The 16,361-nt window shown below is 36.5% G+C and overlaps 1 protein-coding gene and 1 pseudogene across 1 annotated transcript in view; both read left to right on the plus strand.

Annotated features, from left to right (window-relative positions):
• Positions 1-537: 537 nt before the first annotated feature.
• On the plus strand, positions 538-695 carry LOC150110593 (U2 spliceosomal RNA; annotated as a pseudogene).
• A 2,682-nt stretch (positions 696-3,377) lies between these two features.
• Positions 3,378-16,361, plus strand: part of HLH3B (Helix loop helix protein 3B) — a 48,365-nt gene continuing 35,381 nt past the window's right edge. Inside the window, exon 1 of the mRNA XM_090395056.1 lies at positions 3,378-3,536. The gene's annotated coding sequence lies outside the window, so the exon portion shown is untranslated. The remainder of the gene's footprint in view (positions 3,537-16,361) is intronic.

Below are 16,361 nucleotides of genomic sequence, written 5' to 3' on the forward strand. Positions count from 1 at the left end.
TCACCTATGCCTCTCCAGCCTGGAGCCACACCTCTAACGCTAACATTATCAAGATTCAGCGTGTGCAGAACAAGTGCTTGAGAATGATTCTGAACGCCCCGTGGTATGTTAGAAACAGCCAGCTCCATAGAGACACAAATATTCCATATATTCTCTCTTATCTACAATCCTTAGCTTCCAAGTTTTTTCTAAAGACGTCCACACACCCCAATGATTTGATTCAACAAGCTGCAGCATATGAGCCAACGGACATATTCAAATATAGAAGACCAAAAACTATATTAGCCTCCTATAACGATGCATAATCTCCATGCCCATTCAGGGCGAGCAAACTGCTCGTAAATTTTACCCTCACTGTAACCACGACAGATAGCGGGGAATATGAAAAGCATCTTGCTTCACCCTTAAAGACATAAATGTCAATTGTCAATTGTCAAATTCTTTCTCTGAGTGTTTCGTGTCGTGTATTATTAAGATCATACTTCACAGGATCATTTCTATAGTGTGATTAGCAGAATCGACGAACCAAGGACGCAATTCGCTTCTCGGCCTTTTGGCTAAGACCAAGTGTGTAGTATCTGTGCGTATCAGCTTAACAGGCTACTAGCATTTCGTAGTATCTGTTCTTAACCGTTAATATCAGTACTAGTCCCATCGGGGATCACGATATTTAACCGGAAATTTACAGATCTTCCCAAACCCCGGACCGGGGAAATAGTAAACACTTGGTAGTGGTGGGAATAGCTTAGCCCCCCCCCCCCCCTAACCAGCTATGGCTTTGCCGCGTACGCGGACATTCGGAATAGAAGTGGATGCCGACCTGCATCCCCGATGTTTAGCCAAAGCCCTCACGAAACAGTCGGTGCCGACCAGATTTTCGGATTTACTCCTTTCGGCGGTGGCCGCTTCCAAGTAGTCGTCAGAAGTATACAAACCCGAGATAAACTACTCGGAGGTTTTGAGTGTGATGGGAAAAAAATAGTCCCATTTTGGTGGGAAGTATCACCAAGTTACTTAGAATCCCCAGATTCCTTTTGGAATATGTTGAAACTGATCTTAAGATTATCCACGACATATTCGGGAAATGGGGCGTAGTACACAATGTGGAAGTGTTAAATGATGCAGAAAATCTCACATGGAAGTCAGGCGAAGTAACCATCCCCTTAGACATGAAAACGCCAGCTCCCAACTTTATTGTCATTGGATCTGCCAGAGTAATGATTAATTACCTTGGCGTAAAGAAACAATGTTTCCGATGTGGAGCCTTCACCCACCTTGAGGCCGACTGCCTGAAAACGAAGTGTAAAAACTGCCTCAAGACAGGCCACGACCTGGATAGATGTGAGGCAGCCTGCCTAAATGTGGTGCCACAAACCACAAAGTGGACACCTGCCCATCAAGAACCCTGGCAGAAAGGATGGGAGGTGCCATCACAACAATACCGCCAGGCAATACTAACAATATAGAAAAGAAAGATTCTCCAAACTTGAAGGCTGCAGCAGAAAGCCATACCATCACACCACCTAAGGAGAACAATAAGAAAAAAAAACGCTGCCATAGAATCCAAACCCGAGAAAGATAAGCAGCGAGAAATCCACGAAGAACCAGCCAAAAAGCAAGCTGTCACACATGCTGAAATCGCAGGAGTAGAAGAAAAAGAAACAAAAAATATGGAGGCAAACAGCACCCCCTTCAAACGACAACTCAGCCCAGAGGAAAAGGAGATGAAAAAAATAAAACCAGCAGAAACAGAAGAATTAGAGACTCCTCATGCAAAAACAGCGGAGCCTCTAAAGCATCTAGTTAAAGGTATCCCTGGGGTGGCAGAAAAATTTAAAAATGCAATAGTGAGAATAGGGGAACCTGAGCTCCTCCTCACTGGGAAATATGGTCCCAATGTAGTTAGTGAAAAATGGGGTGAAGTATTTGTTGAAGACATCAGCAAAATCACCCCTGAGCAAGTACAGGTAGCCCTGGACATAGACGAGGAGGCGGTATCGGCGTTCTTCATAGCTCTCTCCAAATTAGACATGGCCAAGGGAAGCGAGGTGGCTAAAATAATAATAATAACTGCCCATAACAAACGACAGTCACGATAACCATCCCTTGGTTTTCCTGTCCAGAGCTATAATGTTCTCTAGTTCCCACAGGTGGGGGAGGGCCTGAGAACCTGAGCAGCGAAGGCCTACAACGAGGCGGTGCAGCTACTTGAGAGCTACATTACTCAGGCCAGACCCTTCCCCCACCTTTCTTTTTCGGTTTCTAGTCCTATCTATAGTTTTTGTTTTCTCTGTACTTCATGTTTTTGTTTTTGTTACATGTTTCCTTTTTAGGATTTTTCCTTTTCTTCTAAAGTGAAAAATCAACGACCGTTTTAGAATCGCTCCTGGGGGGCAAACAGCTAAAACAGGTCAACTGAGGCCTCTTTTACCTACTCTACCACTATGCACTCTATCTTTATTTCCTCTCCTACTATCTGTTGACTCTCAGCCTATCTTACTCTACAGGCCAATGATGAAATTTGTTGAACTCACAAAATATATATAACATTATACATATCCGCAAGGAGATGTGTTTTGCATTATGGGAGATACTGAGATAGGAGTGGTGTTACCTTGCTCCACCTTTGCAACGAGTTTCCCGGTGTTGTACCACCTTACCCCAGTCCTGAAGATACTTTCAGGCGCAAACTTTGTTTGCTCACACGTGGATAAAGGATTAAACTAAATTTATTATAACAAATTACTGCTGTTGAACTTGTATATTGATGACATTGGGAATGGTTTGGAAGGCATGCTTCACTTATATCCGTTAGATATTCCTAAAATTTTGTTACAGTATGAACTCTAAAAAAGTCAGACCTTATTGCCAAAGGAAAGACGTAAAATCTGATTTTTCCGAATTTCGAATTTTAAACTGAAGCGAAGCAAACGACGCTGTCAATGGCGCATATACGTGCTCGTGCGCCTAGGATAAAAATCATCTTTTTTAAATATATATTTGAAATACTCTAGGCAAACTGATGGATTGATAAACATCGGAAAACACGAATACCGTGGGGGAGAGAGTAACGTCACTTTTGTATTTGATTTAATAATCGCTTCAGTTTGTTATTTCGCTTGCGTGGTGCTATTATTCACAGTAGCGATCTTCTGAACCAATACCTCAAGGCATTCTTCTAGCCAATCCGCTGTGGCTCGCTAGCTTTGCGGAAATAAAGTGTGAGCGTTTTGATTGGATTCTTATATGTAAATATTACACACCAACGTATCAGCTTCGTCGATGTTAAACATATTCTACGCCTACTAGACCTGCTATATGTCAAACGTTCATATGGTGCTATACAGACACTTTGTTTTTGCACCAAAAGAGAAACGTGTCACAGCACTTCAAAAGCTTGTATTATCACGACAGCAAGTACAGGGAGAAACGAATAGCGATGAAAGAACCATTAGTATTCTAGGATTTGGTTACTTTTGGTAGATTATTTTTTTGTGCGCACAAATAGTTATGTTATCAATGGCTTCATAAAAAGAGTAAGTTTCCCATCTTCTGTCTTACTAATAGGTATAGTACAATATGGAGTAACGTGCGTTTATTTATATTAGTGACATTTGAAAGTATATTGTGTAAAGTTCATTGAAGTTTTAACCCTTTTGAAAAATATATTTAACCGTATTTAATATATATATATATATATTAAAATGTGTGTGTGTGTGTGTGTGTGTGTGTGTGTGTGTGTGTGTGTGTGTGTGTGTGTGTGTGTGTGTGTGTGTGTGTGTGTGTGTGTGTGTGTGTGTGTGTGTGTGTGTGTGTGTGTGTGTGTGTGTGTGTGTGTGTGTGTGTGTGTGTGTGTGTGTGTGTGTGTGTGTGTGTGTGTGTGTGTTGTGCAGGGGCAGCTAGACTTGCAACACTTGCAGGCGCAAACTTGACCTGTTTGTCTGTTTGCTTACTTGGGAAATGGAGTAAAACCAGATTTAAAATAGCTTGGTATCTTTAACACACACACACATATATATATATATGTTGTGCTAAGCATTTTCGACATTTCATTAACGTTTCATGAACTCGAATAAAATATTTTTTTAGGATTGATGCCCCAAAACTGCATTTTCTCGTAGTTTAAATATATTTTTTTTAAACTGAAAGGTATGATATGCCTCTCAAAGCCTATGAATAATTGATTTTTAAAATAATAACTATATTGTGTCTTTTGTTTTTCGATAAGGGGACATCCTTAAATTGTCTTCTTCTTTTTTATTTATTTATTATTATTTTTTTTGAGTGGGGGGATAAATTTGAATCTTTAAATCTCTCTGTCTTGTCACAATAGGCATCACACAAAAATATAGGTTTGTTTTTATCCTGCTAAAGTTATTTCTATTTTGAATATTCAATTATTACGCATTTTATATGCAAGTACTATATTTTAATATCATAAGACAAATCGGAAACTCCATTTCCGGTTTAATTATCTGCACTTTTTTAACTGTTTTATTTAAGGGTATTTTAGAGAATTTTTTTTCCAAGAATGATAACTTCATGTCTATTTTTTTATCTAAAATTCCAAATTTTCTACGAAAATGCTTTGCCTATTTTTTTCCCCGGGATGGGGGTTATTGATGCTATCTTGCAAAGTATTGATGAGAACAAACGATATGAAAGCATAATGCTTTAGAATTAATATTATCCAGTTTTGTCTTATATTGCAGACTTCAACGAAAAAGTCTTTGCTTTGCTACCGACAGACTGTGGATTCGAATTGTTAAAATTCTCTCCACCTTAAGAACTTCAATTTTTGAACAACCTAATAAGGTTGTTCAAAAATTGTTAGTCGAGTAGATTAGCATACATGTTTTCCAGGGAATAGACTGCCTGGTTCGAATCCTACTGTGAAATGGATGTTCGTGAAATTCTTCGGTAGTAGACAATTTTCATATTCCCGTCTGAGACTATTCCTATACTTATTAAGACGCATGAAGTACTTGAAAAAAAAAAAGTTCATACTTGGTTTCTAGAGCAGGGGAATCTGCTCTCCTTAGCACACCTATCCACGCTACCAAATGTGATATATATTTACTAACCTTTCATGGTTGAAATTCACATTAAAAGTAAATAATAAAATGAAAATAGGCGGTGGGTGATTTTTATCATATAGTGTGATACCATGACCTTAATTAAATGGAGACCTGAAGATTTTAGGGAATCATATAGCAACGTATATGATATAATAACTAATATACAGTACTTGACTGTTACCGAGTTCTTCTGACTATCCCTATTAGATAATTTCCTTTAGAAATATAGACTTTGCTTATATATTTTTGTTATCCACACTGTACTTGCGTTCACATATTGTGATGCAAATATGATTTTGGCGAAATAATTTATTACTTCATTAATTTCTATAATTAAAGTATTTTTAGTTATTTATTGCATATAAGTACATTGGAACGTCTCCGTAGCTCAGTCGATAATGATGATGCCCTTTGGTTGGAAAGACTTAGGTTCGAATCCCGTATAGATGTGAAAAACCGGTATAAAAGCTTTGCAATCGAAGATGAATCAGCCAATCTTATATGGAGAGCACATGGTTCTCCTCTCTGAAATTTGGCTTTTCATCTCGCAAACCGACCAGAGGATATGCGAAATTGACAGACATAATACGCTATACAGATAAGATAAACTGACCTATCAGATTATTCATTGTTTCTTAAAAGCCAAGCTACTTGGCTGTGACAGCCATTGAACTTGATGAGATGAGATGGGCATATGCGCTGTCATCATATTCCTAAAAATACATCATAACTGAATCGACGTATAAAGTTGCACAGAAGTTGGGAAGGAACGTTACAGAAACCAATGTTTCAGTACCTAAACTATAATATTTTGCCAATTCTCTACTGTAAATAATCAAAATCATATACGCATATAATATTTAGCAAAAAGTTGAGTGAAAGAACGCTTTCTGCTTAGTGTGAAGTAAATATTTCAATTAATAGAAAATATTAATCCATTAGAAATCTTTCTAGTGAGATAACTATCGTGAAGAAGCCATTTGTTCCTAAATCATACTTAGCTGTCTTAATCTAAAAACTTGCTTTTCGATTTTGACTCAGTCTTTTGATGTGGCTTAGTTGAAAGATCTCTAATAGCATATTCAAAGTTTATGTTGTTTGAAATATTTACTTGATACTAAGCAAAAAGTCTTAATTGGCTCAAATTGTTACTAAATTTTCTTGGCACACAACGATTGCGAAACTTAGAAGCCGGAAGTAAATGCTTTCCACATGAGAGCCATCAGGTATTTGTTGACTTGTCATCTGAGTTTTCTATCCATTCACTGATGATGAAACATAGAAACAGTAGTGTAGATCGTGTGTGTGTGTGTGTGTGTGTGTGTGTGTGTGTGTGTGTGTGTGTGTGTGTGTGTGTGTGTGTGTGTGTGTGTGTGTGTGTGTGTGTGTGTGTGTGTGTGTGTGTGTGTGTGTGTGTGTGTGTGTGTGTGTGTGTGTGTGTGTGTGTGTGTGTGTGTGTGTGTGTGTGTGTGTGTGTGTGTGTGTGTGTGTGTGTGTGTGTTGTGTGTGTGTGTTATAATATGAGACGAGTCTATTTATGGTAGATCGATAGCAAATGTTTTGTGCTTAAAGGTCTGTTCTAAGCCATATATACTATATAAAATTAAATAGATATATAAAATTATATAACGTATAAACTATATTTAAATAATATGTAGTTATTAAATTCTTCAATAAACAAACTAAAGAAGTACTATTTAAAGATTTTCATTCATGTTATTCATAGAGTAATGAATTCGATATAACAGAAATCTGTTAAGCTTCACATATACAATTCTAAAACAATGTTTCTATTGCTTTGTGATGAACCGCTGTGTAAAGCTAGATAAGTAGATAGATAAATAAAATATACATCACAGATATGAGCACAACAGCAGACACACCATTTATATTAAAATAAACTTAACAAAATATATTAAAATGCATTTTCCACTTTGTTTGCTTATGAAAATTAAAATGGGTTAATCTATTTCGAAACCATCATCAACAAAATAAACTATTCATAATAGAACAAATTTAACAAAAATATTAAATTACAATTGCCATTCATCCACTTTATTTCATCCATTTTTGGAACATTTGGGCTTCATTCCATTATTCTCACAACAAACGTATTCACGGTTCATTCGTTTTGCAATAAAAAATAATAATAATAATAATACGAGTTGAATGTCGCTAATAATACCATCTAGCAGTCCATTACGTAAATAGCCACTTTACATCTCCACAAACTTTCATGGAAATATTATCTGATATCCACATGATATTTTCCCTTATACTTAATGAGCATGGATACGATGAAGCAACATGTTTAAATACTTCTTTATTACAAGCACTGTAACGTCTATTACCTGGCATCACAAAGCCAAGAACGATTACACCCACTTGGACTTCTACGATGTATAATATGTGAATCTTAGAAACGAGTCTGAATTATAAATGTGCTTAAAATTTTCTGTTCCTTTAACTTCCAGCCTTTCCCTTATACAATATCTAACTAATGAAATAACTTAAGGCATCATTTTCATTGCTTACTAGCACAACTTAAACAGAACACGCGTTTCAATAGTTTCGGAACAATGTCCGTTCTTCCAGTTAAAATTCAAGCTAAATCCAGTTCAAGTTCTTTCTTCTTCTTTTTTTTTTTTTTCTTTCATGACTCGAGTCATCAGTATCATCAGTAACAATAATAATCATTCTACTTAAAACTTTTCTTGCATTTATAATTGTCTGTAGCGCAAGTATAAGTTTAAAAGGTGTATACGTGTATATATATATATATATATATATATATATATGTTTTTTTTTTGTTTTTTTTGCGTTTTCCTCCTAATAATAACTGTACCAGGAGGTAATTTATTCCTACATGCTCCGTTGCATACAATACATATATCATATGTAGCTTCCAAGTACTGATTGACATTTACATTTCTAATTTTGTATCAATATTCATATTTACATTTCCAATTTTGTATTAATATTCATATTTAAATTTCTATTTTTACATCTATATGTACATATTCCGATTTTTACATCCATATTTATATGTTATATATATATATACATATATTTACACTTTATAATTCATACAATATCAGTAATTTATGTTACTTTACGACGACTGGTAGTTGATCTTATTGGCAAATTTAATTAGTTCTGAGTAATACTTTTCGATAAGTCTCTGTTTTGCCACTGGCCACTTGTCTCCAGAAGTAACGACGTGTTGCATTAGGGGCATCCATATGCAGTCCAGTAGCTGGCAGTCGTAAAGTATGTGGTCAACAGTCTGTTGAAGTTGTGAACTACAAATACATGATGGTGATTCCAGGATATGAAATCTGTGTAAGTAGTGTTTTAGTTTACCATGTCCCGTCAGTAGCGTGGTTAAACCTGAAGAAATGGCGTATTTTTCAGCCGGAGTCTGCTTACGATGCTAGGAAAGAATTCTTTTGTTGATGATCCGTTTTTTGATGTTTTCCATTCTTCTTCCCACAAGTCTAGGCTTCTGCAAGTGTTTTTATAGCAGATTTCGAGTACTTTTGGTAACTTGTTTCTAGCCGCTTCTTTAGAGAACTGATCCGCTCTCTCGTTTTCCAACCCCAGTATGTATGTGCGTTCACCCAGCAGAACTTGATTTCCCATCCCGATAGCGTGAGATTCCAAACCAGCTTTCTTTTCTGTTCTATTAACACTATATGATTGTTCTGGTTTTTATGCTGTCTATAGTGCTTCTACTGATACTGAAAATTGTGCTGTCTTTTGATGACTGGTGTTGACTTCTAATTCCTGGAGATATATAAGTGAATGAACTATAGAAAGTTGTTCTGCTTGGTTGTTGAAACAGAGAGGATGTAGTCTAGAGCAGCGTTCTTGTATAATGGACTGCCTGTTATATGCAACGAAAGAACAGCCGACATTCCCTCCAATATTGCTTCTGTCAGTGTATATATGGAATTCGTGACTTTCAGAGCTTTCCTTCTTGATATTTTTTTTTTTCTTTGTTGGATGAGGCCACTGACTGTAGTGAATCAGACGTCGTAGCAATTTGGATCAATGTTAGAATTTTCATTATATCTTCGTATATTAGAAATGTGACTTCGTATATTAGAAATAATTCTTGTATTTTCAAGCAGATCTGTGTTAGAGCTGCAATAACGCAAGCTGCCTCGAAAGATCCTGTATCCTTTAATTATACGTATGGCTATAAGGCATTGAACTGTATTTAGCTTTTGTCGATTTTTCTTTGATTTTAGTGAATGTTTCCGGGCAGGTGCAGCATAAAATATTATTGGTAGTGTAGCTCCGGTATATATTGTTTTCAGCGCTCGTTGGCCTAATCCCCACTTAATCCTTGCCATCTTTGCTGGAAGGTTTACAATTTGTAAGCTTTTTTTTTTTTTTTTTCGGCAACATGTGAGATGTGCTTGTTAAGGTAAATCTTTCATCTATTATTAGCCCTAGGTATTTTAGCTCACTGGCTACCTCGAGAACTTCTCCGTTTAGGAAGACTGTAACAGGTTGTTTTGATTTTTTTACGTGAGATGAGAAGCACTTTAGACTTGCTGCTATTGAATGTAACTTTCTTCTCGCGTGCCCACTCTGCAATTTTAAAGAGTTCTTCGTTAGCCGTTACTTCTAGTTGTAAGCCATCGCGTCCCCGAATCATTATCATCGGCGAAAGCTATGGCTTTTTTTTTTTTTTTTTTTTCAGTAGTGAAAGGAAGTCTTAATAGCGAATCGTACTGGATGTTCCAGAAGCCTGGTCCACTGCAGGAGCCTTGAGGGCAGCCTTGTTTGACTTCTTTCGTTACATCTGTGGTTTTTAATAGCATGGTTGCTCTTCTGTCTGCAAAATAATTTTTTGTAAGATCGAGTAAGTTTTTTGGACATTTTGAATCTCTTAATCGATTGATTGTGGCTGGCCACCATGCAGCATCGAAATCCTCCTTGTACGTCGAGTGAGATCAGTAGTACGTCTTTTTTTTTTTTTTTTTTTCTGTAGACTGTCTTCTGTGAACTCTTTTACTTCCATAATTGCGTCCACTCTGCTGGATTGAGGTCTAAATGCGTATTGATTGCTGCTTAATAGATTTCTTGAGTAGACATAATGCATTATTCGGTTTATCAGAAGATTTTCTAGCACCTTACCAGCAATGTTTATGAGACTGATTGGCCTGTATTTGCTAATATACGTCGGATGTTTCTTTTCCTGTTTTTATTGTGGATAAAATTTTAGAATTTCTATTTTAAAGGAAATCGCCCGCTTTTTAGGCATTCGTTGTACACTGTTGTTATGTATTCGGGGAATTCGACAAACGCTCTTAATAGTATATCGTTGGTTATTCCATCCTCTCCAGGAATTTTACTTGGATCCATTGATCTTAATACTGACTCGATTTCTTTAGTTGTAAATCAGTCGTCGTTAGAAGTATCTATGTCTGTTTTCATTCTTTGTCTGTAAGTTTTGTGGATTTCTTCGTCTGTTGATTCATCGTCATCAGGAATAAACTTATTGATCATAATAGCTGCAGTTTCTGCTAAGTTTTTAGTGTAGGTGCCGTCTGTTTTCTTGATGGTTGATAATATAGGTGTTGACTTATTCTTGCTTGCTATTAATTTATATATACAATTCCAATGATTCGATAAGGTTGAAACAGCACAGAATTTTTTCCATGATTCTGTTTTCGCGTTTGTAATTTTGGACTAATAGCTGTATTCAGGGCTGAATTTAGACTTGCTGAGGCCCTAAGATATACAAAACACAGAGGCCCCCTACTGTTTTAAATTACGTCAGCTGGTCTCAGAAAAATTTAAAATATATACGCCTTTTTAATATATGAAAATATATTGTCTTTTAATTTTTATTTAAAAAATAATAAAGTATGCGTTTACAAAATGATAGAAATAATTATATAATTAAAGGGTTTTAAAAATGACAAATAAGGCTCATAGAAGAGTATATAATTGTAGTATATAAAAAATTAATCTTTTATTCAGGTGAAAATTTGACAGTAGACATCACATAAAATTGGGTACCCAAAATTCCAAATAATACAGGTACATATATATATAATAAATTAATATTGAAAATATGGAGTGGATAAATTTTATAATACAACAATATTTAATAGAAATAATTATATTATATAATCCTCTAAAAGGCTCTGAGATATAACTTAAAACATTTTCTTTCTTGATTTCCCAAAAGCAAAGTAATTAATTATGTCATCAAAAGATACGCTATGTAACTTATCGCTTTCTATACACATGATGCTAAGTGCAGACAATATTTCTTGAGACATAGTTGCTCTCAGTTCATTTTTTATTCTCTTTAGCTGTGAAAATGATCCTGCGTTTAATGATAACAATTTGTTACCATTAAACACAGGAATAGTCGTAATATTGCTTCCACATTATGGAAAACTAACTCAATCTTGTCTTGAAAGATGATTTGATGCAAATCTTTGCGTTAAAAATGTTCTTTTTCAGGATAATTCTGCTTGACATATTCATGGAAGTGCCTCAGTTCACTCGTAAGATTAATATCAACATCGTGTGGATACTCTTTTATTAACGTATCTACTGCTTTTCGTAGCTGTACTTCTAAAACTTCTAAATCAACTAAAAATGAAAATTTATTTGCAACATAATTGTAGATTGTTGCTTTTCTCGTTAAATTTGCCTCAACGATGTCTATGATATGAATAAAGGATTTCACTCGAAATTTGTCTCTTGGAGAAAACTGTTCATTAGCATCAGGTTCAGCTCCATCATTGGCTTGTTTGTTTCTCTTCCTCTTTCTTTTTACTATAGACTTATATTCTACACCAAGCAATCTAGATTTAACTTCTTCTTCAAAATCATCAACATTTTCTCGAATGTTTTTAACATAGTGAGAAAGTGATTTGTACAGATTTGCACATGTGGTAAGTGCAATCTTTGGATCCTGGAGAGCCATACTGGTTTTGTGAAACTCTGGCAGCAAATTATTCCATAAATGTAGCATAAAAAAAACTCTAGTTCCTCCATTTTTTCCAGAAGAGTACCAGCTTCTAATCTTGTAACTCCCTCTTCATTCTTATCATCATAAATGTGACTTAGAGCATCTATGATGGGCTTATAACTCACATTTATGGCAGACACTGCTTTGACATTTGCTTCCCACCTAATGTCAGACAGTCTTTTTAGTACTCTGGTATCTGAGTCTGTTTTCAAGAAAGATAACATCACAGACCGTCTCTTTGTAGAAGATGAAAAGAAAGCGTATATTTCTTGAACCACGGCAATCTGTGGTTCAAGAAATATACACTTTCTTGAACTGCATCTAAACAGCAATCTACAGCAGCACGGCCGACAAGATTTAGTGAATGACCGGCACACGGAATATATATAGCATGCTTGTTTAACTCAAGGATTTTTTGTTGCATTCTCTAGTATTTGCCAGCCATATTCGCTGCATAATCATATGACTGTCCTCGGCATTTGCTGAAATAACTTTGCAGTCTTTACTTAGATAATCTACCACTATACCTGCCATACATTCACCACTGTGATTTTCCAACTCTAGGAACGTCAGAAAACGTTCAACAGGTAAACCATCACCAGGTGATACATACCTTACTATAACAGTTAGTTGATCCACATGGAAAAGATCTGGCGTAGAGTCCACAGGCAAACTGAAGTAACCTGCCTTTCTCAGATCATCCAAAATTGATTTTCTTACTTTATTAGTCATAAGCTGGATCAATTCATCACATGCTGTCTTTGACAAACATGAAGGAGACCAAGATCCTCTGTTTCCATGTTGTTTTATGTGATTGGAAAGAAATGGATCAAACTTAGTAATCAATTCTAACAAACCAAAGTAGTTGCCATTATTTCGTGATTCAAAAGTTTCATTGTCTCCCCCTAAAAGCCAGACCACGTTCTGCTAATGTGCATATCACTGCAACAACACGCTCAAGCACATTCCTCCAATAAAGCTGTTCTTCTTTTATTTGTTTTGCTAGTCCCGAGTGTAAGGTTTGACCACGCTTTCTTGTCAAGTATGTAAGCAAAGCTCTTCTATGATCTTCAGAGTGTTCATGATTTTGAATTGCAATGGGATTTCGCCAGTCAGAAAATCCATCAGAAGCTAGTGCTGCAGTTGATGTTGAAAACAATTTGCAGACAAAGCAATAAATACAACCTGTTGTTGGTGAGTACACAAGCCATTCCCGATCGTATACTTCACCATTAACTTTCTTATTCTGAAAAAGACCTTTTGAACAATATCTAACCTGATTTTTGAATGAACGCTTAGAGTTTTCAAATGGACCATTCCAGTGCTGACACTCTGATGAACCTTTTAAGATCCAGTATGAGAGTTCATCCTGTGTGAGGACACCCCATTGACCAATATCACTGAGTTTCGTTAATTTTTTCTTTCAACTGTAGATGTCGGTTCTCCAACAGCAGCAACACTCACACTGGAATCAGTTACAATATTGCAATCAGCTGAGATTCCAGACTCTATGATTTCAGAGACAATAAGCTGTTGTTTTGGGATTGGCTGCTCTTCCTGGGTCTGTGGATGATCTTTCATTGCTGGGGTGAAATATATATCAAGTTTTGTTGCTTTTTTGAATTCGTCTTCAAGCTGCCGCTTTCTTTTTCTTTTCTCGTATCCGCTTACAAATGTTCGCTTCATTGTATGGTTGGAAATGGAATAGCAGAAGTAAATGCTAGAAAATAAAAGATTACAAACATTTTCTAAATAATGATTTTAAAAATTAATTAAAAATTATTTAGGTATTAAAGATAAAAATTTTAATTAATACGTTTTTAAGAGGGAAAAAAATTCTTTTGTTATATTTTGTATATTTAAAATTATTTAGAAATTATCATCGTGATATGTCTGACTTCATTTGAGTGATTTTTCTACGAATATTTTTTTATCGATTTTTATATATTTTTGTTTTTTATTTGAGGCCCCGGCAGATTGCGAGGCCCTAAGCTGTAGCTTTTTTAGCTTATACGTAAATCCGGCACTGGCTGTATTTGGCTTTATAGTAGTTCTGTCTTCTGCTCTCTCTTAAATCTTGGTTATTGTATGTTCTTTGATATAGTCGTCTGAGTGCTGTGTGTGTGTGTGTGTGTGTGTGTGTGTGTGTGTGTGTGTGTGTGTGTGTGTGTGTGTGTGTGTGTGTGTGTGTGTGTGTGTGTGTGTGTGTGTGTGTGTGTGTGTGTGTGTGTGTGTGTGCGTGCGCGTGCGTGCGTGCGTGCGTGCGTACGTGCCACATGGGATCCTGGTCTAAGGTTTACAGGCAATCTCCTGTCCAATGTGTAATCCATATCCAGTGCTTAGTGAGGTGTTATAACTCTTGTACAAAATAAAGACCCGTAAATTTGATTCTGGTTGTGTTGGATTCTCAGCCAAATCAGAATTAAGGAATATGACATTGCAGATGTAGCTGCTAGATCAGCTTATACTTTTCAGACATGCTGTGTGACAGTCCCTTATAATGACTACACCCAGTTTTTAAAAGTGAAGTTAATTGCCGAATGGTAATACTCCTGGCAGGAAGCACTGATGAAGAAATTGCATGAGATTAAGCCTAAAATTAAGCATTTGCAATCTACTCAATGTTGTAACAGAAGAAAGAAATTTGTTCTTTCTTGATCATAATAGCTGCAGTTTCTGCAATTTTTTTTTTGTGTATATATATATATATATGTGTGTGTGTGTGTGTGTGTGTGTGTGTGTGTGTGTGTGTGTGTGTGTGTGTGTGTGTGTGTGTGTGTGTGTGTGCGTGCGTGCGTAAATATATAAATGTGTGTGTGTGTGTGTGTGTGTGTGTGTGTGTGTGTGTGTGTGTGTGTGTGTGTGTGTGTGTGTGTGTGTGTGTGTGTGTGGATGTGGATGTGTATATATACGTGTGTGTGTATGAGATTGAACAGAAGCAAGAGAGAGGTATGAGACTGAGCAGAAGGAAGACAGAGTATATGTGTTGCACAGTGGGCGGCGGCAAGGAGACAGATCTGGAGCTGGAAGGAAATGTCATCAGGAAGGTGAGGGATATATATGTGTGTGTGTATATATATATATGAGGGATATACTGTATATGTGTGTATATATATGTGTGTGTATATGTGTATATATATATGTGTGTGTATATGTGTGTATATATACTGTATGTGTGTGTATATGTGTGTGTGTTTGTATATATATGTATGTGTGTGTGTATATGTATGTGTGTATATGTGTATGTGCGTGTATATATGTGTTTATATATATATATATATATATATATATAAACATAAATGGATATAAATTATTCTACTCTGGAGAGAATAACGATGGAGTAGGAATTGTGGTGTATGGCAGAATGAAGGGCGAAGTACTGGAAGTGGGTAGAAGGAACGACGGGTCATGCAAATGAAATTGGGTCTTGGAGAAGAGTGGGTGGTCGTATTATGTGTATATGCCCCGCGAGTTGGCTGTACAGTAGAGGAGAAAGATGAGCTCTGGAACTTGTTAAATGAAGAAATGAGGGAACTGGAGGACAACGAGATGGTGATTGTCGGAGGAGACTTGAACGGACACATAGGGATACATAATAGAGACTGTAAAGGGTGCATGGTGGCCTCGGAGTGGGAATGATGAACCAGGAAGGAGAGAGGGTTGTGAACTTTGCAGTAGCGTTTGATCTGGCAATTGTGAACTCGTTTTTCTACAAGAGGGAAGAACATTTGATAACATTTAGGAGTAGTAACAATAGTTCACAAATTGACTACATTTTGACTAGAAGAAAACATCTTAAGGTTGTGACAAATTGTAAAGTAATTCCAATAGATCAAGTGGCACAGCAACACCGACTTCTGTGCGCAGACTTTAAAATAAGATCGAAGATAAGAACCTCTGGACGCCATGGGATGAAGACAATTAAGTGGTTTTGCTTAAAAAAAGAGAGTGTGAGGAATCGTTTTAGGGAGAGGGTGTTAGAGAGGATTTCTGATGGACTGGAAAGTGTACAAGATTGGTGAAAACATAATTCAAAAGTAATCCTGAGCTGTGCAATCGAGGTGCTTGGTGAGACATCTGGAAAGATTAGAGAGCAAAAGGAGGGTTGGTGGTGGAATAATAATAATGTACAAGAGGAAGTGACAGCTAAGAGGAAGGCAAAGCAGAAGTGGGATGAGTCAAGAGTGGAACAGGATAGAGAGGTGTACAGAGAGAGAAAGCAAGAAGCCAAGAGAGTTGTGGCACAGGCGAAAGCCATGGCATATCAAGATCTGTATGAT

Source organism: Typopeltis vanoorti, chromosome 1 (genome assembly GCF_054136105.1).
Source record: "Typopeltis vanoorti isolate ZY-2024b chromosome 1, IOZ_Tvanoo_1.0, whole genome shotgun sequence".
Lineage (NCBI taxonomy): Eukaryota > Metazoa > Arthropoda > Arachnida > Uropygi > Thelyphonidae > Typopeltis > Typopeltis vanoorti.